At 42.7% G+C, this 15,200-nt stretch overlaps 1 protein-coding gene across 1 annotated transcript in view; it reads left to right on the plus strand.

Annotated features, from left to right (window-relative positions):
* Positions 1–15,200, plus strand: part of MCU (mitochondrial calcium uniporter) — a 152,586-nt gene that overhangs the window by 35,361 nt on the left and 102,025 nt on the right. The window lies entirely within an intron of this gene.

Raw genomic sequence — 15,200 nt, forward strand, 5'->3', positions numbered from 1 at the left:
AAAATGGGTGCCCTACATGCCGTTTTAACATTTGGGGAAACATTAGCACAGACTCTTTAGCCTTCAGTTTGTTTCAGATAAATAGAAAAGAAAGACAAAGAGCCTTTCTGGAAAGTTTATGCTCAGCAAGGAAATGTGGATTCATAGCGAGGAAGCATGGATCCAAAAGTGTCTTGGAAAAGGAAATGCTGAGGGCTGATAGCCGTGGTGTTAGCATCCTGTCCTCCTGTTTCAGTAGTGAACAGTTATAAATAACAACGCACAAAGAAAATGTCTTGTGGAACTTAAAATTTCTTATCTTTCTGGATCCTGTATTTGTCATGCAGTTCATAGTGGTTACCCATCTATTTCTCTGTTCCTGTTTTCTGAAAAAAAAAATAAAAATCTTAAAGTCTGCAAGCTTTATATCTCTGGTTTGAATCTAGTTTCACCCTCCAGGCTCTGCTGTTCTCCTTTCCTTTTTGATGCCCAGGCCTGATTGGGCTACATTGCCTTTGTGGCTGTACTCGGATGTTTTGTCTGTTCACTTTCTACCCATCCGAAAGCTATTCATTTGTCAAGACCCCAGCCTTTCTGTTGGTACTGTTATCAGGACATCTTTCTCAAGATTTGATTCAGATGAAACTAAAAATGTGTTTTGAGTCCCTGGCAGGCGTGTGTACCCACGTGCTGTCAGTGCTGTGACTTTACTGCTGTGCCACAGTGATGCACTTGTGCATGGTGGATGCAGAGGTGAAGACTGCAGGTAGACAACTGACACAGGAGCAGAATTCAGGAGTCTGAGTGCAGTGTGCTTCAAACACTGGGCAACGGGGAGGAGATCTGGGCATCTTTTGGTGCAGTGCTTAAGCTGGTACCACATAGTGTAGTGCCTGGTAGTACTTACGGCCTAGACACCTCTGTTTCTGATGCACCTTTTTGCTAATGTATTCCCTCTAAGCCACACAAGATGATGGTTCAAGTACTCGGATCTGGGCTGATTCCTGGCCCTTGGCTTCAGTCTGCTCTAGGCCTGACTGCTGGGGCACAGGGATGGTGGGGTGAGGCGGCTGGGCATTTGATGAATGAACCATTGGGTGAGCGATCTCTTTCATCTGTCTCAATCTCCTTAGTTTTTGAATAAAACAAAAATAGTAGAGTATTTATTTAATTGCTAGTTAATGTTGACTGGTACCCAGAAAAAGAAAAGTCTAGAATAATGAGTATATATTGCCCTAAAGTTCATATTCAAATTTTAAGATTGGATAACTGATTCTCTTTTATACATTTTTTAAGAAAAGTATTTGGTAAATAACAGACTGGTGGAATTATGATGCCTTATAAAGAACTTTACTATTGTAATAATCAAAAATCAGTCGAGAGTGGGAATTTGGGGGGGAGGAAATCCAGACCCTATGATATTGTATCATAAAATTCAAAATAGAAAAAAAAGATCAGCAAAAGTAATAAACTTCTTTTAAAGATATTTGATCACTTTATGTCAATAATTAAATCTGGCCTATTATTGACTTTTTGTCAATAATCTGAAAAAAAAGAATAGTATTGGAGATTATGCTTAGCACAGTTTGAATGTTGTTAAGTTGTGTTACATCAAATAGGAAAATGAGGAGGTGATAAATTCAGCCTGTGTGGATGCTACTTTCCTTTAACATGTAATTTCAAAGTGATAGCTTCAGATCTAGGTGGTTTTAGCATTTTTTTTGAAAGTCAGATATACAGAGAGGAGGAGATTCACTCCCCAAGTGGCCACAATGGCCGGTGCTGTGCCTATCTGAAACCAGGAGCCAGGAACTTCTTCTGAGTCTCCCATGCGGGTGCAGGGTTCCAAGGCTTTAGACCGTCCTCTACTACCTTCCCAGGCCACAAGCAGGTAGCTGGATGGGAAGCGGGGCTGCCGGGATAGCAACCTGTGCTCATAAGGGATCTCGGGTGTGCAAGGTGAGGACTTTGACCACTAGGCTTCTGCACTGGCCCCAATTTCAGCATTTTAATAGTCTGCCTTGGAGCAGTCATTTAGAATTCTTTTGTGAAGCAGAGAAACATTTTTCTATTTCAAGGAAAGCCAACTTCTCATGTCCCCATGCCTCCCGTCTGTCAGGTTTAACTTTTTATGGAAGTAGGTTACTCATGCTCCTAGAATTTTTATGTGAAGCTAACCAGCGAGGAGAATGAAGAGGTTTATTCTGTTCCTTGCTTGGCGCTGTTGGGTGTCTGTTACCTGGTGTTGCTGGGGGCTGGCAGGTTCACAGGTGACCAGGGCGAAGAGAATGCTGTTTTCCTGCTCCTCCTCCCTTCTAGTGTGAAGCTGCCATGTGCAGCATCTCAAAACAGGAAACGCCATAATTGCTGTCTGGGCCTAGCAGTGAAATGACAGAGGATCCTATTGGGAATGATTTTCTGAGACCCAACTTCTTACTTACCAGTTGTGTTCCAGTGTTTTGAACTGCAGAGCTTCGGAATTCGTAGTTGTCTCTATCTTCTGACTCTGGTTCCTGCATACCACTTGCTTCTTGTTTGTTCTCCTGATTTCTGACTTTGAGTCCCAAAGGTCCTAAAAGCTAAAGCAGCGCAGGGCGGGTTCATACCACTTGGCTGGGCGGTAGCTCACTCTTAGGTGTGGTACTTGTGTCTCTTGGGAAACTCTTTGTCAGGTTTGTGGCAAGGGGCGCTGAGAGCAAGTCTCTGAGAGAAGGGGTTTCTATAAAGGCAGTGACTCCATGGGTATTGAAAAGGTTCTAGCTGTATTTCATAAAAATGGGGTCCTAGCATATTTTGGTAGTTTTAATTAAGATAGGCATAAGCAAATTATATCAAAAGTTTATGTCCCTGTGACTTAGCAGGCACTTACTGAAAAGGGTAAACATATTGAGACAATCTTCCTTGGGCAGCAGGTGAAATGAGAGGCATCTCTAACCTGGAAGAGTCCATGTCCTCCATGCTCGGTGGTCACGGCGGGTGGTATTTCCTGTGTTGTGGCCTGGTTGACTATGGCTTGTGGATTGTTTGTGTCTCAATCTTCCGTTTGGTGAGTCCTCTTGTTTGCATTTCTTTCTGTTTTTACTGTGTGCTCTGTCTTTATCATCTTGAGTTTTTTTTTTTTCCCAGAATTGAAATTCTCCTTCATTTATCCTCTTTTCTGTTACTGTTTTCCCCCAAGAGGCTCTTTCATACTCCTATTCGCTGTGTTTTTCTGCGTCTAGACCTTTGATTACATAAATCATACAGAAATAATATGCACCTATGGTCACTGCTGGTCAGTGCTTTCATTTATATACATTAGCAGCGGTGATTTTCATGTGCTCGTTGGGTACTTACCAGGAAGGACAAGAAAAAGGGAAAAACAAACGCCCTATATTTGGTTTTGGTGTCAGGTGGGCTTGTATGAGTGTGCGAGTACGTGCGAGGATGGTGTGTGAGTGAGAGGGGGCAAAGAGAGCGTGCTTTTCTCACCACCTTGTTTATGACATTTCTGCATGCTTGACTGTCTAGAGAAAGGTGAGCATTTTCAGAGCTCGTTGAGCATCGGCATCTTTGTGAAGGGGAGTGGTAATCTTCACCGTAATTAAGTTTTGTTATATATTCAGCAGCTATTTGCTGAGTACGTACTATTTATCTGGTACTGTTTTAATTTTTGGAAGCTTTTTTTTTTTTTGCTATTCTTGTTCATTTAAAGTGTTATACAAGTCGTGTTTCCATTGCTAGAAGCTTTCAGTATAAGCTTTATTATGTAAATTTGTACATTATGAATTTAGAGGCAAATGAAAAAAACTTCAACAAAAACAAATTTCTTTTTGCATTATCGCCTGGGTGAGTAGATGCATTCATTGGAAGAGTGGCTATGAATAAATCATGAAAGATTTGTATGTACATGGTGGAATTTGAGATCAACTAATTAGACTTGAAAATAATCTATTTAATGCCTTAACATCTGCTTCAAAGTCTTTTGGTACCTGATGGTCTCTGGTTCTTTCATTTAAAAATTTTTTTTTGAGATTTATTGTATTTTTTATGGGAAAGACAGATTTACAGAGAGGAGGAGGGAAAGAGAGGAAGATCTTCCATCCACTGGTTCACTCCTCAAGGGGCAGCTACAGCTGGAGCCAAGCCAATCTGAAGCCACGAGCCAGGAGCCTCTTCCAGGTCTCCTACACGGATGCAGTGTCCCAAGGCTTTGGGCCATTCTGGACTGCTTTCCCAGGCCACAAGTAGGGAGCTGCATGGGAAGTGGAGCAGCTGGGACAAGAACTGGCACCCCTATGGAATCCTGGCGCATACAAGGCAAGGATTTGGTCAGTAGGCTATTGTGCTAGGTGATTTTTTGTTTTTTTGAAAGAAGCAAAGAGGTCTTTTGCCTGGTGGATTCCTTCCCCAAATGTCCACCCCTGCCAGGACTTGAATCCAGACTCTGATATGGAATGTGCATATCCCAGATGGCATCTTAAATGCTGGGCCGAAAACCCTGCCCGATGATAGAGCTGAATCTGAGGCTAAGCAAAGTCATGTTCTGTTGTACAATTCAACTCTGTACGTCTCTCCAGAACTTAGTCTTTGGTGTTTTCCAGCATACTCACATTGATTTAGTTCATTGATATTTATCTATTGGAAAGGCACAACAACAAAGAGTTTTTCCATCTGCTGGTTCACTTCCCGGTTGGCCATGTTGCCTCCCAGGATGCGTTAGCTGGGAGTTGGGTAGGAGCAGAGGCAGAGGTTGCATTTGATTCTAGGCATGCCAGTTTGGGATACAGATGTGCTGAGAAGTGACTTAACCTGATGTGCCCAGTGTGCATACCCAGGCACTTAAAATGACTATTTTATTAAAATGAAAGAATTACAGAGAGAGAGAAAGATCTTCCTGTTGTTCATTTCCCAAATGGCAGCAACTGCTGGGGCTGGGCCAGGCTGAAGCCAGGAGTCAGGAGCTTCATCTGGATCTCCTATGGGGCCGTCTTCTGCTACTGTTCCCAGGGCATTAGCAGGGAGATGGACTGGAAGTGCAGCAACTAGGATGTGAAATGACACCCATATGGGATGCTGTTATTTAAGGCGACGGCTTTATCTACTGTGCCACAAAACCAACCCGCAACCATTTGTTTCTTACTGGTTTTGTTGTAGCTGCTTTTTTGTTTCTTCATTTGAGAACTGGAAAACACACACATACATGAATTCCAGGAATTTCATGGAAAATGGAATTAAAAGAATGTAAATTTTCTGTGAACGTTTTCATGTTCCCTGGTAGTATAATACATTTGTTATTTGAGAATTTTTTGGTACAGTCCTCTTTTTAATGTATGTTTAATATAGACAATATTTTTTCAGTAGTCTATACATTTGTCTGCATGTTGTGAATATATGCTCAGTCTTTAGACTTTATTTTTTCTATCTTAGATCAAAAACAGCTTTTAGAAAATAAGATAATTGGATAGGGCTAATTTGGGGAGAACTCTGGCGGTAATATGAAAGTACTGCTCAGTGAGTGCAGGCTTGACAAATGGACTGACTTCATTTTTCCAACGAGTTCCTGGAGAGTGAGAGTTTGGTGAGAAGGAGAAAATACTAGAATTTTTGATTGATCGGCCCCAGCTTTGGGACAGCGCATAAAACAAGGCTAGAGGTTAGCAAGGGTAACCCGCTTTCCTTTCTTCCGGTCATCCGGCTCAGCCTGCTTTGAGCTGTCCTATGGACATCCTGTTGCTGGTCTTCCTCTTGAGCTCTGTTGGAAAACATTCCAGAATGATAGAGCTCTGCAGCCACAGTTGAAACGTCATGTTTTCTTTTCACCTTTTGACGTTTAACCTGAAAGTTTTCTTAGAGAGATCTGTGGATTAGTGTAATTAAATCCAGCCTGTTTAGGGATTTACTTAACGTGAGTTAAAAAAAAAAAAGTTTGTTAATAACATTGAAAGGCTATGGACAATCTAGATAAAAATAATTCAGTTTTTTTTTTTCCACAAGAGGATTTATTTCTGAAGATTTTAAAGTTGTTATTTACCCTCCTTGGTGTTTCTTGCAAGGGACTCCTGTGTAATGTTTTATATATAAACAGCTACTATGGCATGCTGTTTCCATCTCACAGATGTGACAAGCACAAATATTTTGTTAAACTGGGTATCCTGACAGTACAACATTTTCAGTGAGAGCCTTCTTGCTTGTTTTTAAGTTTGTTCTTTTGCCATTTGTCATCACATTTTACATGACCAGACTTTCTCACCATAGTCTCCATTTCTGTGAAAGTCTATAGTCAAATTTAGCTGAGTAACTATTTAAATTTTTTAAATGATTATTGTAGCAAGATATCCATACTATAAAATTAACCTTTCTTTTAGTGTACAAGTCAGGAATACTGTGTTCGCTCACATTGTGGTCAGTCGTCACCACTGTCCCTGTTCAGAACTTTGGCGCTGTGCTGTACTGAGCAGGTGTTTTTGCCATTTGTAGTACGAGGGCATCCCACCTGGTCTGTTGGTATCTAATTCCCTTTCAGTCAGCTTTTCTTTGCAGCCTAGTAATAGTGCTCACTTTTTTTCTCTTCTCATTAACTCACCAGCAAATATCTAAGTTATTTTTGCATATGCAGTAGGGCGTGGATCTTAGTATTAAAATCACCAGTGACAGCATTCAAATACAGAGAAGTCTGATACCAAACATGTAGGGTTTTTTTTTTCAACTTTATTTAAAAACAACACTTCCTTTTCTTTCTAAAAAGGTTTCTCTATTTATCTAAAGGCAGAGTGAGTGAGTGAGTGAGAGAGATCTTCCATCTGCTGGTTCAGTTTCCATATGTCCCAAACACCTGGGGGTAGGCCTTGAAAAACCCAGAAGCCTGGAACTCCGTCTAGATTTCTCACATGAGTGGCAAGAACTAAAGTTCATCTCTCTCTGGTTCTTTCTGCCTTTCAAATAATAAAAAAAATTTTTTTCAAGATTCATTTATTTTTGGCGCGGTGGCGCACTGGTTAAGGTCCTTGCCTTGCACGCCCGGGATCCCATATGGGTGCCGGTTCTATCCCGGCGGCCCCGCTTCCTTTCCAGCTCCCTGCCTGTGGCCTGGGAAAGCAGTTGAGGACAGCCCAAAGCTTTGGGACCCTGCACCCGCGTGGGAGACCCGGAAGAGGCTCCTGGCTTTGGATCGGCATAGCATCGGCCGTTGCACTCACTTGGGGAGTGAATCATCGGACGGAAGATCTTCCTCTCTGTCTCTCCTCTCTGTATATCTGCCTTTCCAATAAATATAAAATAAATCTTTAAAAAAAATTTTTAAAAAATAAGGATTCATTTATTTTTATTGTAAAGACAGATTTACAGAGGCAAGGAGGGACAGAAACAAAGATCTTTCATCCACTGGTTCACTCCCCAGGTGCTGCAAACACGAGAGCTGAACTCATCTGAAGCCAGAAGCCAGGAACTTCTTCTAGGTTTCCCATGCGAGTGCAGGGTCCCAAGCACTTGGGCCATCCTCTACTGCTCTCCCAGGCCACAAGCAGGGAGCTGGATGGGAAGTAGAACAGCCAGGACAAAAACCAGGATGCTAGCACCTGGAGGTGGAGGATTAGCCTGTTGAGACATGGTACCAACCCCAAAGTAAATTGTTTTTTTTTTCAATTTCCCCTATTTTTTTTCTGCTAGTTTCAAAGTTTCAGTTCTAAAATTTAGGTCTCTAATCTATTTTGAGTTGATATTTGCGCATGGTAACAAATAGCAGTCTAGTTTCATTCTTGTGTAAATGCTGTTGACTTTCGTGTGTTGTTTTAATATATTGCAACATTATTAGGCTCACTTATGATTTCCATTAGTGTCTATTTCGGTTTTTTTTAAAGACTTATTTATTTTTTATTGGAAAGTCAGATATACAGAGAGGAGGAGAGACAGAACATAAGGTCTTCCATCTGCTGATTCATTCTCCAAGTGACTACAATGGCCAGAGCTGAACCAATCTGAAACCAGGAGTCGAGATTCTTCTGGGTCTCTGATGCAGGTATGGGGTCCCAAGGCTTTTGGGTCATCTTCTACTACTTTCCTAAACCCCAAGCAAGGAATCAGATGGGAAGTGGAGCAGCCTGGACTTGAATTTGTGCCCATACAGGATGCTGGTATCACAGGGCAGATTAGCCAGTAAGCCATGGAGAGATGAATGAACTGGTGAACATAGGAAGAGAGATAGGAGAAGGAGGGCAGGAAAGGGGAGAGGGAGGAGAAAGGGAGATATGTGTGTAGGGGTCCAAGTACTTAGGGCATCCTGTGATGCTTTCACAGGCATGCTAGCAGGAAATGGGATTGGAAGTCAGGCAGCCGCAACTCAAACTTGCACCCATATGAGATGCTGGGACCTCAAGTGGTGGATTTATTCACTATACCAAAGTGTTGGCCTCTTTGTTATTTATTTTAAAGATTTATTTATTTTGATTGGAAAGTTAGGTTTACAGAGAGGAAGGAGAGACAGCGAGAAAGATCTTCCGTCCAATGATTCACTCTCTAAGTGAGCACAATGGCCAGTGCTGCACTGTTTCGAAGCTGGGAACCAGGAACCTCTTCTGGGTCTCCCACGTGGGTGCAGGGTCCCAAAGCTTTGGGCCGTCCTCAACTGCTTTCCCAGGCCACAAGCAGGGAGCTGGATGGGAAGTGGAGCTGCCAGGATTAGAACTGGCACCCGTATGGGATCCTGGTGCGTTCAAGGTGAGGACTTTAGCTGCTAGGCCGTGCTGCCGGGCCTGTGTTGGCCTCTTTAAATAATTTTTAACCTTAAAATAATGTCTTCAGGGGCTGGCATATGGCACAGAGAGTTAAGATTCTGCTGGCAAAGACAGCATCCTCTATTGAAGCATTAATCCAAGTCTTAGATGCTCCTCTACCTCACCATCATGCTGCTGTTGTAGCTGAGAAGGCAACAGAGGACTGGGTAGGTCCTTTGGCCTCTGCCATCCTTGGAGGAGACACAGATTCAGTGTAAACAATTTGGAAGTGAACCAGCACTCCTCCCTCTGTCTCTCTCTCCCCCCTTACATCATCAGTCTTTTTTTTTTTTTTTCCTTCCTTCTCCATTCATTCTTCCAAACAAAATAAATCTTAAAGAAGCTAATGGGAAAAATGTGTACTATCAAAAAAGTACACTTGGGGTTCAGAAACACAACTCTTGAAGTGTTTTCTTTGCCATTAGACTATTTCCAGTATTTGCCCTTGCACCCTAAGATCCTTTCCAGTTGCCTGCCTTTGTCCTTTCAGACGTTCTACTGTAAAGTCATTTCTCATTTCCTGCCTTCTGCTCAGTGTTTTGATATATTTTATGAACTGAATATGCTCTCTGTAGAACTCAGGATGGTGAAGCATTTAAGCAGATGAAACACTTAGCATTTTAGAACTAAATCAGCATGTAGCTCACTCGTAAAATTTATGTGTGGATAGGCAGCCAGGCTTTTTTTTTTTTTTTAATTAGAAAGTTGAATTTACATAGAGAAGGAGAGACAGAAAGAAAGATCTTCCATTTGCTGGTTCACTACCCAAGTGGCCACAGTGGTCAGAGCTGAGTTGATGTGAAGCCAGGAGCTTATTCCAAGTCTCCCACACGGGTGCAGGGTCATAAGGCTTTGGACTGTCCTCAACTACTTTCCCAGGCCGCAAGCAGGGAACTGGAAGGGAAATGGAGCAGCCAGGATATGAACTAGCATCACTGTGAGATCCTGGTGCATACAAGGGATCTTTAGGCTACTGCACTGGCCTCACTTATTTTGTTTTTTGAATATTTATTTATTTCTGACTACTTGAATGACAGAGAGACAGAGAGAGGCAGAGGGAGATCTTCCATTCACTGGTTCCTTTTCCAAAAGCTTACAGGCTGAGGCCAGGGGCCTGAAATTCCATTTGGACATCCCACACGGGTGGCAGTTTGTGTGACTTGAGCCACACCGTTCTGCTGCATCCTAGGATGCATCACCAAGAAGCTGGATCAGAAGCACAAAATCCAGGTCTCAAATTGGCTCTGTGATAAAGGATGCGAGTAGTCCAAGTGACAGCCGGACCCGCTGTACCTCTGTGCCTACCCGAAGTGGTCGGTTTTCAGTTGGAGTTTCTTATTTGTACTCTCTGTAACTTTGGAATCATAACTCCTGAACTACGTTGAGTTTCTGTGATCTTACCACTTTTCTTTAAAAACCAAATGAGAGAGTTGTTTTATTTCTCACTGGCATGCCTTCTGTGAGTTGTTTCTTGGCAAACTGAGATGTTGTGAATTAGTAATAATTAGTGCATATTAAATAAAGAAAATAGTCCCCCTGTGAATATGAGAGGTACGTTAGGGAGGGGCTGCTCAGTCCAGCCGCCTGGTCCTGGTGGATGGAGCCTGCTGTGGGACAGCTCGCTGTGCTCCGTGTCCAGTCTGCTGTCCCACGTGAGCAGCAGCAGTCAGACGATTCTAGCCTTGATTATAATGGAGGTCAGTTTGCATGCAGTTGGAGAGCTGCCCAAGATTTTATGAAGTTAATTTCTTGCAATTTCATAAAGGACAAAATTTTTTGCATCTGTTGCTTTGTTTTGCAAGTTTCTCAGACAAGAAGTAAAAAATCCAGGAGAAGGCGCAGCAAAGTTTGTTTCCCTTTGGAAGTTTGTTCTGCCCCAAAGAAGGCAGTGCACTCTAGGGGCAAGAACAGTGAACTTCTCATGTTTATTGCTCCGTTCTGGCTTCCTAATTTATTTTTTTTCTAGTTTGCATTTGTAGTTGATGACCCAGGGTTTCCATATTTACCTCTGCCCAGAGTGCCTATGTTAGAACACATAGGCCGATGTGAGACAGCACGTTGGCTGGCCTTAACAGGAGTAGCAGTCACTGCATGAACTGCTGACCAGCAAGTCCTCCCGTCCAGGGAAAAATGCAGCAAGTGCTCTCAGAGAGACAGTATTATCAATGAAGCAGATTATCTTTTAAAAATTAATGTATTTTTTTGTGATACAGTTTTATAGGTCTGGGGGTTCCTCCCTCCTTCTTCCCTTTTTTCCCTCCCGCTCTCCCCCTCCTACCATCCCCCCCACACATTAACACATTGCCCTAGTCCATCAGAAACTGTTACTAGTTTAACTTTTGACTATTTTAAGTGTTTCATGGCATTGTAGGTATAGGCAAAGGTAGGACAGCTGAAGTATACTGTATCTTCACTTCCTTGTCTGCCAATCTCCCTTATACAGTTTATCTTTGAGAATATATGTATATACTTGATTATCTGTATATCTACTTATTATGTACTTGTGTGAAGGTTGTTCTGTATCAGAGAAAACATATGGCATTTGTCTTTTTGGTAGAAACAGATTATCTTAAATGTCAGTGCTTAAGCTTTCAGAAGTTTTGCATGATGCTTGCTTTTTGATTAACTAATGTTGTGTATTACCTTTAGCTGGTGCCGTACTAAAATTCTAAAGAATTAAAAGGTGACACAGTTTCATAAACCCATGAATTTATGAATGCCTATTTTTGAAAGCATTTTGACAAGTTTTTAAAAAAAAGAATATAGATTTTAAAAAATGATATATATTTTTAAAAGATTTATTTATTTTTTATTGGAAAGGCAGATTTGCAGAGAGAAGGAGAGCCAGAGAGAAAGATCTTCCATCTGTTGGTTCAAAAACGGGATCCTGGAGCATGCATGCAAGATGAGGATTTAGCTACTGAGCCGTCACATTGGGCCCGACAGCTTTTCCTTTGTGGTGTGTGGAGATACCTAAATAGGGATTTGTATAGCTCTTTATACAACACGGGATTGGCAGGAATAAATATTTCCATATGTACGTGTCACTTTATAATTTAAACAAATCCTTCATGATACCTTTTCTCAGAGGAGAACCATAAGTGATGTGCTAAGGGGATAACACTGTTCTGTGACTGCCCGGATTTGAACCCACAGCTTCTTGTGTTCATCCCATCAAAATGCTTTTTGAAAGTACAGAGTGATCCGCAGTTGAGATAGGACGTGCTTTGTGTCTGAATGCTAGAGAGAAAGGCCTTCTTTGAGCTGAAGGACTTTTCTTCCCCTAGTACTGCAGCAGTGCTGATGCAGCTCGCTCTCTGGTGGTTGGTGATGACGAATGTGAGTGACAACACAGCAATCTTTGAGAGCACACTGCTAGGCCAAACTCAGTCTCCTACCCTCCACTCCCTCTGCCACCCCTAGACTTAGTTTTGTTTCAGGTCTTGGTAAGTCTCATCCATGAAGGATTTGGAGACTTACTAAAGCCTCTAGTTTGTAGACCTGCGTAAAGGTGTTCCTGGTAGCTGAATTATGACTACTGTGAGACTGTAAGCTTGGAATCTATTGCACTTAGAGCTTTAACTAGTCCAAACATTGCAATATGGGTGCAAGTAATTTTATCTTAAGTGATTAGAGTCAAATATATGCTTTGAGGTTAAAATGAAGCAATAAGCCATTTCTGATCAATGCTACTTCCTGATCCAGAAAAAAAAATGTAGTTATACTATTTTGTGTAAACTGATGGTTCATGCAAAACTTGCAGTAGGAGAAACCCAAGTTTTTCTACCGAGAGACCTTAATTTTAAGCACGTGTCTTGGGGTCTTGTGTGTATGAGTTACCTAAGTGTGATAGCGTATAGTTGTTTTTTTTTCCCTGTGACACTTCTTTGCGGGAAGCTTCAGAAGCAGGGAAGTGATGGGACAGCCCTCAGTCTGAAGCTGGAGGGTGCTGCTGCCAAGTCCCAGACTCCAGAGGCTCAAGAACATGAGGGCTGATGCCGTGGGGTAGTGCCAGCAGCAACTACGGAAACCACACCTGCTCTGGCAGAACCATCTAGAAAGAGTTTCCTCATCCCACTGATTGGTGCCTGCCCACATTCATGGCGGACCTTCTCACTTAGCTCGCTGATGTACTTGTCGGTGTTCAGAAATACCCTCACAAAAAAGCGCCGGGAGCAGTGCTTCACCAATTCTGTATGTACCCCGTCATCAGAAAATAAGAACAGGTGACGTCAGCATGCAAAGTGAGTTGTCAATAGTAAGAGCATCTCTGTCATTTAACATCATCATATGCCTATTCAAAGTTCTCAAGAACTTTTTACGTTTACTAATTGTTCTGTAGTGTGTTCCAGTTCATGAGATGCTTCCTCTTTATCAAGTTTCATTCAGCATTCCCCTAAAAGTTTTGTGGAAGAGATGGTGTGCATTTTATTTGTTGCCATTTATTTTGTGTTTGATCCTATTTGTTACCACTTATTGGGTGTTTAGTAAGTGCCTACTACTGTGGTAAACATTGATATTGCATTGTTTTATGTAACCCTCAAAAACCACATCATGAGGCAAGCGTTCTTGCAACCCTGTTTTCCAGAGGAGGAAGTAACCATTAGGGTAATTAAAGAGTGCCCTAGACTGAAACAACTAGCCAGATATATTGGAGTGAGTAGGCAGATTGCCTCCAGTTTTGGGATACTGTTTGAATTAGAGAAAAGTACCATTCTGCGGTAACCCAGTTAGGAAGCCAGGTTTCCTTTGGTCTGGCACATCCCCTTACACAGGAGCCCTCTCTCTGTGTTTTGGTGAACATGGGCACAATTTCAGCCTCACTGGCTTCTTTGGTGCCTTTGTAACTGCATGAATGAAGTGCCTCCTCTGTGTTCCTAAAGCCAAGGTGGGAAGGCCCAAGTCTGACTCTACAGTCTGTGCTACTTCATCACACACTCCCAGTTTGTGACATGATGAAACAAGGTTTCTGGCTGTTAATATTCTCCCCCTCTCCTCCCCTTTTTTTTAAAATATTATTTTTATTGGAAAGGCAGATTTACAGAGAGAAGGAGATTCAGAGAGAAAGATCTTCCATTCAGTGATTCACTCCTCAAGTGGCTGCAATGGCCGGAGCTGAGAGGATCCAAAGCCAGTAGCTTCTTTTGATTCTCCAATGCGGGTGCAGGGTTCTAAAGGTTTGGGCCATCCCCTGCTGCTCCCTCCCAGGCCACATGCAGGGAGCTAGATAGGAAGTAGAGCAGCCGGGACACAAACTGGTGCCCATATGAGATTCTAGCCTGTGCAAGGCAAGGATTTAAACCCTGAGCCATCATGCCAGGCCCTCCTCTTTTTTTAATGTTGATTGAATTGTAGATAATAGCAGAGTCCCATACTGCTGCATAGTTCTGCAGACGTTTTGTGGTTGCTTTAAGGCTTGGTAGAATTTAAAAGGCCTAAGCTACCCAGTTATCAGTTTACCTGACTCAGTCTAATCATTCTTGGTTGAATGTGGCTGAAGTTTTGTAATTAAAAAAAGATTTATGTATTTATTTTGAAAGTCAGAATCAGAGATGGGGCAGTGCGTAGGGTGGAGGTAGTGAGAAAAAAATCTTCCACCTGTTGATTCACTCCCCAAATGACCGAAGCCAGGAGCTTCTTCTTGGTCTCCATGTGAGTACAGGGGCCCAGTCACTTAAGCCACCCTCTGATGCGTTCTTGAGCACATTAGTAGGGAGCTGGATTCGAAGTGGAACAGGTGGGACGGTGATACTGGTGATCACTGTGATACTGGTGATCACTGTGATACTGGTGATGCCAGTATCATGGGCAGCCCCTTAATGTTCTGTGCCATAACCCTGGCCCCTAAAGGTTTGTAATGAATTTTTAGCTTTACCACCTGTCTAAGTGACCTTGACTAAGTTCTGGATGGAAGATAGGTAATGTAGTGATTAAGAACCTAGACTCTGGGCCCAGTGCAGTAGCCTATTGGCTAAAGTCAGTCCTTGCCTTGCACACACCAGGATCCCATATGGGTGCCAGTTTGTGTCCCGGCAGCCCTGCTGCCCATCCAGCTCCCTGCTTGTGGCCTGGGAAAGCAATCAAGGATGGCCCAGTCTTAGCACCCTGCACCCACATGGGAGACCCGGAAGAAGTTCCTGGATCCTGGCTTTGGATTGACTCTTCTCTGGCTGATGCAGTCACTTGGGGAGTGAATCATTGGATGAAAGATCTTCCTCACTGTCTCTCCTCCTCTCTGTATATCTGACTTTACAATAAAAAATAAAGAAATAAATCTTAAAAAAAAAAAAATAAAACCCAGACTCCAGGGGCAGAGTATACTTAGGTTACTGCTTGGTCACCCACGTTCTGCATTGGGGAGCCTAATTGGACTATGTCCCACCACTGTTAACCTCTGCTTTCGATCCAGGTTCCTGCTAACGTGGATCCCAGACGGCAGCAGATGCCGAATCCTTGGGTCCCTACCACCGA

Source organism: Ochotona curzoniae, unplaced genomic scaffold, assembly GCF_017591425.1.
Source record: "Ochotona curzoniae isolate NIBS_2020 unplaced genomic scaffold, NIBS_Ocur_1.0 contig_2692, whole genome shotgun sequence".
NCBI classification, from domain to species: domain Eukaryota; kingdom Metazoa; phylum Chordata; class Mammalia; order Lagomorpha; family Ochotonidae; genus Ochotona; species Ochotona curzoniae.